The sequence below is a fragment of the Rhipicephalus sanguineus genome, chromosome 10 (assembly GCF_013339695.2).
Source record: "Rhipicephalus sanguineus isolate Rsan-2018 chromosome 10, BIME_Rsan_1.4, whole genome shotgun sequence".
NCBI classification, from domain to species: Eukaryota; Metazoa; Arthropoda; class Arachnida; order Ixodida; family Ixodidae; genus Rhipicephalus; species Rhipicephalus sanguineus.
Genome location: NC_051185.1, coordinates 100,602,327 through 100,614,478, shown reverse-complemented (window position 1 = coordinate 100,614,478; position 12,152 = coordinate 100,602,327). Strand labels below are relative to the sequence as shown.

Sequence of the window (12,152 nt, the reverse complement as noted above, 5' to 3'; positions counted from 1 at the left end):
TCCCCGACTTTTCCGTTTCAGTGTATATTTGCGCGTTTTTACAATGAACCAGCAGTTAGCAGTAAGCGCTAGTCATGTGTCTTTGGTCAGCTGCCAGTTCGTAAAAAAAAGAGATCATGTGCTACGTGACGCCAACAGGCAAAAAAATAGTGTTCCACACGCCGCCATGGCTGCGACAGGCGCTGACTAACACTCCCAGGTTTAAATGCACATATATACCGCATAAAGTGGACGGGAGGGTGACCGCCGCCGTAGCTCAGTGGTAGAGCATCGGACGAGTTATTCGAAGGTCGCAGGTTCAGTCCCTGCCGGCGGCAAGTTATCTTTTCGTCCACTGTACTTTCTTCACACTTTATCCTAATTACCACGAATAACATCCCCTATACTTTCTTTGGCATTATCATCTGTTAGTTCTCATTAACGTCTAAAAAGGCAGTATTATCAACAACAGTGCACTACATACCCAGAAATTAAGCTAAATGTATCGCACGATGAGCGCCATGAGTGGGACATTTTGGAAGTGACCCTTACAAAAATTCTCATTGAAAAACCATAGAGACGTTATTGAGCAATGTCAACAGATGGCACTGAAAATACGTTGTGGATCAATAGAAAAACTGTTGAGAAAACTGTTGACCAGTATTGAAAATTGGCCCGCGACTTTCAAATGAAATACCATTATGTAAATCAACATCGATATATCGTTGAGAGGAAAAGAAACGTCAATTGAAAATACATTGTGGATCAATAGAAAAACCGTTGTGCAAGCTATTGACCAGTATTGAAAATTGGCCCGCGACTTTCAATTGAAAGACCATTACGCAAATCAACATTGATTTATCATTGAGAGGAAAAGAAACGTCAATTGAAAATACGTTGTGGATCAAGTGAAATTTCGTTGAGCTAGCTGTTGACCAGTATTGAAAATTGGCCCACGACTTTCAATTGAACGACCATTAAGGAAATCAATATTGATTTATCGTTGAAAAAACGGTGAACGTCAAATTGAAGCATTGTTGATAGGATTTTCACATTCAACACTGAAAGGTCAATGAAACATGGGTGACGCTCATAGCCTGACAAATCATTCTTGATTTGGGAAAACGGCCAAATGTAAATATAAGTACATGTGTACTGCAGGCCTAGCTAGGTCACCTTGGGCCTGCAATACATAAGTGCCTACATTTTCATTTGCCCATTCTTTCAAAACAATAATCTCAATTACGCGACATAGCTTCAGATTGCTGCCAGCTGGAATAAAACCTTTAGAATCATCGTTTATGAATACACTGCTTGTTTTTCACACGCTGTAAGGTGCAGCAAAGGAGGTAATGTTTAAAACTTACTCAAATCTGTATTATATCTCGAAGTCTATCACAGCCAAAGCTATATACCAGTCTCCTCTACCAACAGATATTCACACAGGTCATATTTTAGCAGTATACATGGCTCCCTTTGTCCAGTCAGGTAGTGTTTGCAGGGTGCAAACACCTGTGAGTAAACGACATTTATACTTGCACCCGAGGTTGGCAACACCAAGGCACATGCCAAGCAGCAACACATTAACACTGCCATGAACTTCTGTTCTTCTCTATTAGCTTGTTTTAATGGACACTAGCCGAGTTTCTGTGTAACTTGGGGAAAAAAGAAGAGAGTTTTCGAAGTAAAATATTTATTTTTAAGCAACAACTTTTGTTCAAGTTTCTAAGTATTTGTGGTTTGACATAGCAAGAACTTCCCACTGTAATGTGCAAACCGCACCCAAGTTGACAAAATAAGTTAAACACTATGTAAAGCACCACTTTAATAAATAAATTTTAGACAACTACAGGTATCATAAGGTAAAAAAGCGCATAAACACTGCTGACAAGGCACACACACTACGGGAAGAAATGTGCAGAAGGAGTGAACAGGGCTCATACTGGTTTCAAAGCCCAAATTCAAGGATCTTCAAGGATTCCTATAGAGGGTTCTTGGTGGATGGAAGGCAGCATCAAAAGTATCAATTCAAAGTGTCCAAAACCATACGGGGAGCTTTATGCATTTGAAGTAAAAAATGGGATTCAGCCAAGTGAGAACCGAGAGACAATGAAGCCAAGGAAAGTATAAAGGACATAATTTGTAGGTTTTGACTGTAGAGTAGTAATTATGGCATAAATGGCATGGAATTAAACAGGATGAAAAATCAACTTGCTGCTGATAGGGACCAAATCTACAACCTTGAGATAATGCGTCCGGTACTCTACCTGATCATATTAGCTTCCTACTGTGCACAAAATTCACAGAATTAATGCAGCTGCTGGGACATCTTTTATATTAGATAAGTAATCTTGTTCAGTTCCCCCGTCTCACTTTTTCAGGCATTGAGAAACTGTTCAGTTTTATGACGGTGATGTACGACGCTTCTACTTTTTCCGAGTACTGACTTGCTAAGCAACAAAATAGTAATGACCGCTTCAAAATTTTATCCCCAATTTTTACAATTCGATCGTTGAATACAATTTTGACTCCATGCAGTCATCATGCTTCTCCTGTTTTTGGGCTTTCATAACAATTGAGTCAAGTGCGAATTGGATTTATACCAGTAGAGCAATCAACTTAGCAAATATCCTCTACATATAAAGTCAAGGTTCTTGCCTACACAAAAGATCAATAACAATCACTACATTGGAGTCAATCACTAAGCCTGAGCAGCAATGCCATGAGCTTTAGTCAGAAGTACTTCTTTTCTAGCACAAAGCATCAACTTTTTTTTTCACATTTTGCCTGCATTATAGGACAGTGGATGTTTGTTGAGCTAGAAGATCTATCACACGTAGTGAGCTTGCTATAGAAGAAGAGAAACTAGCATAAGCGCTGGAAGTGAAGTCGAGTCCCAAGGAGCCAAATCAAGAGAAAGGGGGAGAAGGCGGACTGACAGTTGCGGAAACGAAATGAATGATCGGTCAAGCAGTGATGCAAGCAAGGTAAACACAGTAGCGGAATCATCACTGAGCACGACATGTTCCCTCAGTTTGCTAGACAAATGTTTACAGAACACAGAAAGAAATTAGTATTGTCAATATTGGACACTATATGCTAAGAAATTCCAAGGGTTTCAGGGCTTTAACAATGTACTTTTACTTTTTCAAGGGTTTTCAATCGTTTCAAGGACCTGCATGCACCCTCAGTAAAGGAGATCACAATTTAAAGTGGAATGTGTGCCCTATGAATACCACCAAAATATGTGATTGCAAACTTGAAGCTTGATTGAGCGCTCACTTAACGCAACTGTGCATAAACTTACACATTACAATATTGCAACACTTGACTAGTGAATGCAATTAATGTTAAATTAGCGTAACGCGATTGTTCATACACTTGTACATTATAAAATCACAGTCGTTCACTATTGGTAGCACCACCCCTCTTCATCTGTTCAGGCAACTTCGGTTCCCTCGACAGAAGTGGGGCCAAGGTGTTCTTTACATTCGTGGCCAGCGATTTGTGACAGATGAAGCCTGCGACAGAAGGACAGGGCACTTATAAATAAAAGTTCCACGAGAAAAATATAACAAACTTTGCACACGTCACGATCAAATTATTTGATTAGTTCTGTATGGGTATAACTGCAGTGCATGACCAGCACATTGCGTTCCCCAGTAAAAATGCAAAAGAGGGCAAGAATGAAAAGCACACTGTGCCAAAGCTTTATGAATACCTGCTATGTCAAAGGTGTGAACCATACTTTACCACTTTGGCTGCAACATAATTTTCAGCTAGACATATGTATAACAAACATAAGAGGAGAGACAGGGCAGAGCTCTTGCCTTCAACTGCTGAAATTCATTCACAAACCCAGAGTGTCCCCAATGGACAAACAAATGATCCAACAAGTGTGCCAGAAATAACATTCAAGCAGGCCAGCAAAAACATTTCACTGGCGACAGAAGTCACTGTTGGTAAGCTTCTTAAGATATGCCACTTCTTGCCCAGCGAGTTCAAAAATGGCACGCTTACAAATATGTAAGCGTGCCATTTATGTAAGCGTGCCAGCCATGAAAATGCAGCAGTCTTACTGCCTGTCTGTCTAGAGAGCAGTCAGAGCCCACATATCTAGTTACAAACACGAGTTACGTTTTTAGTTTTAACAGTCAAATAAATAGAGTGCATTGCTCAGTGGATTTGCTTGCACGTAAAGTGACTTCCTTGCATGTCTGATCGTTTCAATTTCGTCAGCTGAAGCCTAGCGCTCTCTCGCAGTTGAGCTGTCAAAAAGATTGAGCTGCCTCTGCCCCTTCACTCTTCATTTTCCTGTTCAGCATAGGCGTTAGGAGATATGTCACAGCTAAACCAATCACACAAACTAGCCCAACTCTCTTATTTAACTTTGCCTACTGAGTAACAATATGTTTACTAAGAAAACTTACAAAAACTACGAGACATTTTGAAGTAATCTTGTCTGTTTACCCCAAGTGAGATGCAAACAGCTTTTGGAAGTTCGTATCGTGTAGCATATTTTCATTGCTCCTAAACAAAATTCCACCACGCCACAAGATTTAAGAGTAGCTTCAATTTAATTTGCATCGTACAAGCTGATATGCTGTTAAGTGCATTTTGTATGTCATAATTACTCTTCATAGGCTTCTCTACAAACAAACGTAATAACACGGCTGACAATGAAGTGTGTTTTCAAACTTCAGAACACCATTTTACTTTGGCTTTACGGCAGTTATGCAAGCTGGTTAGACTAAAGCCTGCAGAACACAACAGCTATAAGAAATGTTCTGTTTCAAAAGTGGCATATTCACTGTGGGATATACTTGTAAGAATATTATTTTTTTTATAACTATAAACCCACACTTACTGACAAGCAGTCTACGACAGCCAAATGCTCCTTTTGAAGTAAGAAATCACGAAAGAGTTGAACAGTTTCACAGTGGTATTCTAATGTACATGTCACAGTTTGTAAGAAGCGAAAAATAGCAGACACCAAACGCCTATTCAGAGCTGTTTGATTTAGTCAGCATGTTGAAAAAAGTTAAACACGTTTTCCCTAACTTAGCGGCGAAGTTGATTGATGGCGTGTTATAAATGGGCTAGGTGCTTACCGGCAAACAAGCACCAAACATCACATGCAAATATAAGGGGACCACCAAGCACACAAGACATCGAATAACTCATCTGGAATACAATATCCTATTAGCTTGTAGTGAAGTTTTAAACAGCAGACGGGACAATGTTAACGACCAAGCTATGGAACGCGCAAACAATGTAATAATATCAGGGGTTTAACGGCCCAAAACCACGATATGATTATGAGAGATGCCGTAGTGGAGGACTCCGGAAATTTCGAACACCTGGGGTTCTTTAAAGTGCACCTAAATCTAAGTACACGGGCCTCAAACATTTTCGCCTCCATCGAAAATGCAGCCGCCGCGACCGGGATTCGATCCCGCAAACTTCGGGCCAGCAGTCGGGCGCCATAACCACTAGACCACCGTGGCAGGGGCCAAACAATGTAAAAAAGAATATGGAAGTCGCTGAGCATTACAGTACAAGGAGCATGCATGCAAAAATTTGCTTCATCTGGTGACAAGATAGTCAGCACGCCATTAATAGATACGGCAGCAGAATTAACATTGCTCAATGATAAGACACCTGATGTGTCCCTTTTTTCCTTTCCTCTGTGAAAATTACTTTTTGAAACTGCAATATATGGCTGGATTTTACTAATAACATTCAGTTCGTAGTCACCACTCCGGCTGTGCTCTACCAGTCTTGCTCTTCGTTATTGCTGTTTCGCTCATAAAGGTAAAGAATAATACTTGAATGCCATAGTCCGCTGCCAGTTCATTGGCACAACTTGGTTAGGGCAAATACAATGCCTAAGACGGCACTCTAACACACAAGCATGCATACCTTACAACTTGTTTTACCAGGTTTTACTTCATCATGAAACTCTGAAAATCAATTTGTTAATTCTGCCTCGCATAGATGTCCCAAGTTTCCTCAAACAGTGAGATATCCTGCTATGGCGCTGTGCCGGTAGCTGACAACATATTTTTTCAGCACATCCTACCAGAAGCAGGTGGCAACAAGCATGAATGGCCAAGTGGAACATGTATATGACATGCACTTGCTATTACATATTGTTTCCTGTCTTGGAGTTGCTCACAATATAGGAGCAATAAGTCTCTCAATTGAAAAGGTCTAAACGGTCGATTTGTATTGATGGAAACAAATGATGACCATTTAATATGGCCTTGTCCAGACTTGCAGGAAGAATACTTCCATCTTTCACAGCAAGCTGTCCACCACTTCAGTCTCTTGAGCAGCTGTCTATGCTGGATACATGAATAACAGATACCACAAAAAGTTCCGTCAACTTGCGCACAAAGAGTCCTTACAGTACACAAGTAGTAATATTAAGCATGATGGCTTAACACAGGCATATCATTATATACCAAAATTGTCCTCAAAAATAGGCCCAGGATGCATTAAGAAGAAGTATTAGAGTAGCAGTGGGTCACTGCAAATAATTGTAATTTGCATTAGTTGTCGAATTTTGCTACAGTTGTGTATTACAAAAGGGTGAGATATACAGCTTGCCATATAGGTAATTTGAACACAAGAAAACTCCAGGAGCACTCCCATCAAAATATTAAATAAATATACGTGTGCTCAATTTGCAGAATGGATGACAATGAGCCCATTTATTGTATGACATCATGAATGTGGAGATTTCAAAAAAGCTTAAGATTCAGTAAAAGAGCAAGAATGCCAGACGGGACAGAAAAGATTGAGCACTGTGTCAGTTTTTCTGTCCCTCTGCTGTTCTTACTTTCATTAAATCTTGGGCACGCTTTAGCATCATGCCCAATTTTCCTCTCTCTGAAACAACTATCCTGCTTTACTAAAGTCCATCCATGTGCAGACCTGGTCCTTTACACTAGAAGTGCCTGTTCAATTTAATGAGCCCTTGATCCACAACTTGATGCCCTCAGGTAGCACATGACGGTTTATTGATCAGCTACCAGCTCGTATAGTTCACGGGCTATGCGACACCAGCATGACTACGAATGCTGGTGTGGCACTGCCGGAATTACACACACAGAAGTGCCCAGTGGGGTGGATGAGAGAACGACTATGTCGTAGCTAGAGTGGTGGAGTATGAGATGCAACACTCTGTTGTAGGTTCAGGCCCTGGCAGCGGAATGTTTGTATTTTTGTCTACATTAATTCCTCTTTATGTCATAATTACTACACTACTTTTAAAAACTACGAATAATCTCCCCTATACCTCCCTTGGCTTCATCAGGTTTTGTCGAACAAAAAAACTGAGCCCCTTGATCTATTCCATTTTTTTTAGTCTGTTCAATTTCTCAGTGCTGTAATCACGCCTGAGAACCAGTACCCTCACTGTGATCTGCAAACACATATACAGATATCCGAAATTACGTTCTCTAATTAATTACTTCATAAACTAAAGCAGCATTGTCACCAGTTTCACTGAATGCTAGATCTTAGTTGTGCATCCTGCAAATAAGAACCCCCTTTCAATTTCCTCTTTCTTTAGCAAAGCACCAAGGAAAACAAGAACTATACAGTACAACACAATCAAGTAGTGTCTCAATGCACCAGCACAGCCTAAACCATTTACCATTTGGGATAAGAAGCTTTTGCAATGGTGCTATTCCCTGTTACAAGAATTTGTATTAGAACGTGTATGGTTCATCAAAGAAAATATGAAAAGGCATGTCAGATATCTGACCCAATTTTTATCACAAACACAGCAACAAAAAGAGCATGTACTTGCTTAATAAGCCTAATTGAACTGACACTAATTATCAACCACTCATTACCTACTTTTTAATTGCTGACTTGAGCGCAGTTGTTTATATTAGAAAGTTGTGGTGCATGACAATCTAGCGCATACCAATTTTGCTTGAAATGTCGTCCCTTCCTTGTCACGTGCAGCTCAGACACGCCGCGTGTCCCGCGCCGGCCGCGCCCAGTTTCGATATCAACCTTAAAATTGGAAGTTCAATATCTCGGATAACGTGCGACTCTCGCGAGTTCAAAAAAAAAACGGCATGCCACAACTTGGCACGCACTATATCTTTTTAATATAAACTACCTCCCTCAATAATTAAAAAGTGGATGAACGAGTTGTTAATTAACAGCGTAAATTAATTTTGCTGTTAGGAGCTTGACTGTCACACAACGTTTATAAAAAATATGTAATGTCCAAAAAGAAAACACACACACTACATGCATGCTGTGCGACTTCCCGTTAAGTTTGATGTGTGTACTTCCTGTTACTACCAGTATCTATAGCGTGATTCACACAAATGCACCAAACCTGGTGCATCGCAGCTCCCTTGAGCGGTCTTCTTAAAAAGGACGCACGGTTTGAATGGGGCACCTTGCAAGAAAATGCTTTTCAAACGATAAAACAAAAGCTCACTTGCTGCCCAATATTAAGTAACTTCAATGATGACTGGACAACAGAAGTTCACACCGATGCCAGCCATGTTGGTCTAGGCGCAGTGCTAGTGCAGCGCGATCCAGATGGCATAGAACATGTTGTCCCTTACGCCAGCCGGGAACTTTCAGGCACCGAGCGCCACTATCACTCCAATGAGCTAGAATGTCTTGCAGTGGTATGGAGTGTCGATGATAAATTCCGACATTATCTTTACGGGCGCCAATTCACGGTGGTGACCGATAATGCTGCAATAGCGTGGATGTTTTCCAAGCAACAACTAAAGCACAAATTTGCCCGGTGGATAATCACGCTGCAAGAATACGATTTCGATGTGCGCCATCGCGCCGGGGGGCTAAACAACGTCACCGATGCCCTCTCACGGAACCCCCTTGACTGTGTGCCACAGACCAGGCAAAACCACATTTTTTTCACCCAGCTGGACATCTCCAAAGCTCAACAGGAGGACAAAGACTTGGCATCAATTATTGCATCTATCGCTGGCAAAGGAAACAACACGATGTTTGTGATGCGCAATGCCGCATTGTACCGTCGTCACTGGCAAGAGGACCGATCTCAAGAGGACCGATCTCAAAGTTTCAGTCAGGCTTGAGGCCTGCAAGAAAGTCAGCACCGCTTTCGTTTAACATAGGTTGCGGAGTTTTCCGCTGCATGGTCTCTACCCGGTTGCCATAAGCAGCAAAATGTGGGCAGCAACCACGAGTCGTCATGTGTGTTCTGTTGCGCTGTGTGACAGCGGTTCTTAGGCAGCATTTCCATCCGCCTTACACGTATGGATACATGAAGGTCCTTGGAAGCGCAAAAACACACAAAATACACAAGAAGAGCTAGACAAGACGAGCGCTCACAGAGAGTGGCCAGGCTCTATCGTACACCAAAAGGCAGCAGCAACAGGGAACGCATGCTTGCAACAACTAACAACTATCCCTCATGAACATCAACATGATACATGATGATATATGAACAAGAATTGAACGCCTTACCATTCCATTTGCCTGCGGCGAAAATGGAGTGCAACGGCGTAGCGTAATACCACGGCTATCTGCCCATTGCTGAAGCTTCTTGCTTAATAATGAGGGTCCGTCGTCTGATATCACAACATTCAGCCACGAGAATATCGCTTGGTCAAGCAAGGTCATGCATACCGTTGTTAGCGTCTTCTCGTACAGAATGCGCCGCTACCTGGTGCACTGCTCTACTGCAACCAGAAAAGGCAGTCTCTTGCGAACTCCAGGACTCGTCTTTTTTTAAATCCGCGAAGCCCACGTCAGCAACTTCAAAGGGTTTGTCTGAGTAACTTGGATAGACGAGCTCGGCGGGTCGAGGCCGGTATTTGGCTTGGTTCACTTGACAGAAGTGGCACGACTTGGCATAATCTTCTGTCTTTTTCATGTTTTTCTATGGGAACCATTTAAGAAGTTTGCTATACGTTCCCCCATAATCCATCATCACCACCCGATTCCGGGCTATCGTGGTACAAGTGAAGCACTTGTGGAATCGGTGTCTCTGGCAGAACGAACTTGCCATCATTGAAGTGAAGACTTTCATAACCTTCCTGTAATCTCAAGTTTACGATTCCACGCAGGGCATAGACTACCAATTGAGGCAGGGCATCAGCGTCTGTGAGATGACTACCTGCACGACGGAAGACGTCAGCGTCGTACTGTTGAAGTTCATTGACGCATCGGGCCAAATTCCCTCTGGCCTCTGACATATTCAAAGTGCGCATTAGTGCTTGCTGATCCGTGAACAATGCAAACTTTCTTCTGTCGTTGTATGATCGGAAATAGCGTGCAGCCATTAAAACGGCACGAGCCTACTTCTATGTTGAATAATAATCCTGAGTACGGTTGAAGGTTTAAGTGTGGTATCCTTAACCCTCAGATGCTGAGCTTGACGTGCACTTACGTCTCTTTGATACAAACAGCCCCTATCCGTTAATTGAAGCGTCCGAATTTATCTTAAAAAGTAAAGAGTCCGGTAACGTGAGAACAATGTCCAATGAAATGCGTTTTACAAGTTATTGATAAGCCCCTTCGTACATTTTGGTGCACATGAAAGGCACTTCTTTCTCTTTGAACTCCGTCAAGCAGTTTGTCATCTTCGGGAAAGCTTTAATAAAACCCCTCAAGTGACCTGGCAGCCCTAGAAAAAACTTGAAATGATTGAATATTGTGTGGCTTTGTAAGCTTCCTCATACTTTGCAGGGACTCCTGTTTCGTACTCTGGGTAGTTCCTTCGAAAACTCTTCCAAGGAAAACAACTTTTTACTTAAGGAACTCACCCTTCTCTACATTTATCTTGAAGTCCGCGTCACTGAGAGCATGTAACACTTTTTCAAGTTGTTCAGGGTGCGCTTGTTCTGACCGTGAGTACACGAGGATGTCGTCAATGTGAAGGTTGCACAAGATTCCGAAATGCGGCTTTAAACACATTTCGTCATCTTTTGAAACAAGGCTGGAGAATGTTTCGAGGCAACTGGGAGTCGATTGCACTCATACACATACACGTTAAATGTCCTATGTACGCGGCGAACTTTGTTTCTTCTTGCAGAGGCACTTTCCAGAAGTCTTTGCAAAAGTCGAGCCGCGAAGACATTTTGCAGCCTCCGGTTTCATTATTATTTCGTCAATATGTGGCATACAAAATGTAAAGTGGTCAGTTTGCTTGTTTTTCTGTCTGTAGTCGGTGCAGAGGCAAAATGTTCGGTCCTCTTTAGGTTCGAGAGTTATCGGCGAAGCAAAAGGAGATTAGGAAGGGCGTATACTGCCGGCATCAAACATTTTCTGTAACTCTTCCTTCAGCCACACCTTCTTTTATCTCGACATGTTATAGACCTTCAGTTTCATTACGGTCGTATCTCGGAGCTCAAATGGAACTTGAACCTTTGACGTTGCCTTTGCGTATTCGCCTATATGAAGTACTTCAGTATATACGCGAATGACGTCTTTTTCTGCAGTGGGCTTGCGGAGGTTTTCGTCCACTGTTCTGAAGGTAGGCAGCTGGCGGTCATCTTGCGCGGTAGCTTTCCCATCTCAATACAGGTTCAAACGTGATTCTTCCATAACTGCATAACCGGGCGGGACGAAAAAGTTGATCTTTCACACCGTGAAGAGCCAATACTTTTACAGTCGTGCTCGTGCCATGACACGTAATAAAGATCTCTGCCCCTTCACAATGCAGTTGTTTCCTTCCATCATATCCATACACAATGACAGGATAATATTTTCTTAAGTTAAGCTTAGGGATCACGTCCTTGTTAATCTCAGTGGTTGACGCTCCACTGTCAACAAGAGCTTTTAAGTCCTTCCCAATTTATTTGTTTATTTATTTATTTATTTATTTTTATTTAAATACTCTAAATGCCATTTGCGGCGTTACAGAGAGGCGTAGTTACAAGTTAGAGATGGTAGTCTTGAATGATGCATGATCAGGGTTGGGTTGCTGGCGATGGAGGCAGGAAGGTGGTTCCATTCGGATGAAGTCTTCGGCACGTAGGAGTGGAAGTACATGTTGGTATGGCAGATTGGCACATCAACTTTAAGTTATGGTCGATGCGAGATGAAGTGTAAGAAGGTGGCGTGAACAATGTGCGTTTTATTTAAGGATTCATGAAAAACATTTTGTGGAAGAGACATAGCCGGGCCTGCTTCCTCCGGTTAGA

At 42.0% G+C, this 12,152-nt stretch overlaps 1 non-coding gene across 1 annotated transcript; it reads left to right on the top strand.

The window, feature by feature from the left end:
- Positions 1 to 245: 245 nt before the first annotated feature.
- Positions 246 to 317, top strand: Trnat-agu (transfer RNA threonine (anticodon AGU)). The gene has a single exon. It is a non-coding gene; the product is annotated as a tRNA-Thr (tRNA).
- Positions 318 to 12,152: the final 11,835 nt, after the last annotated feature.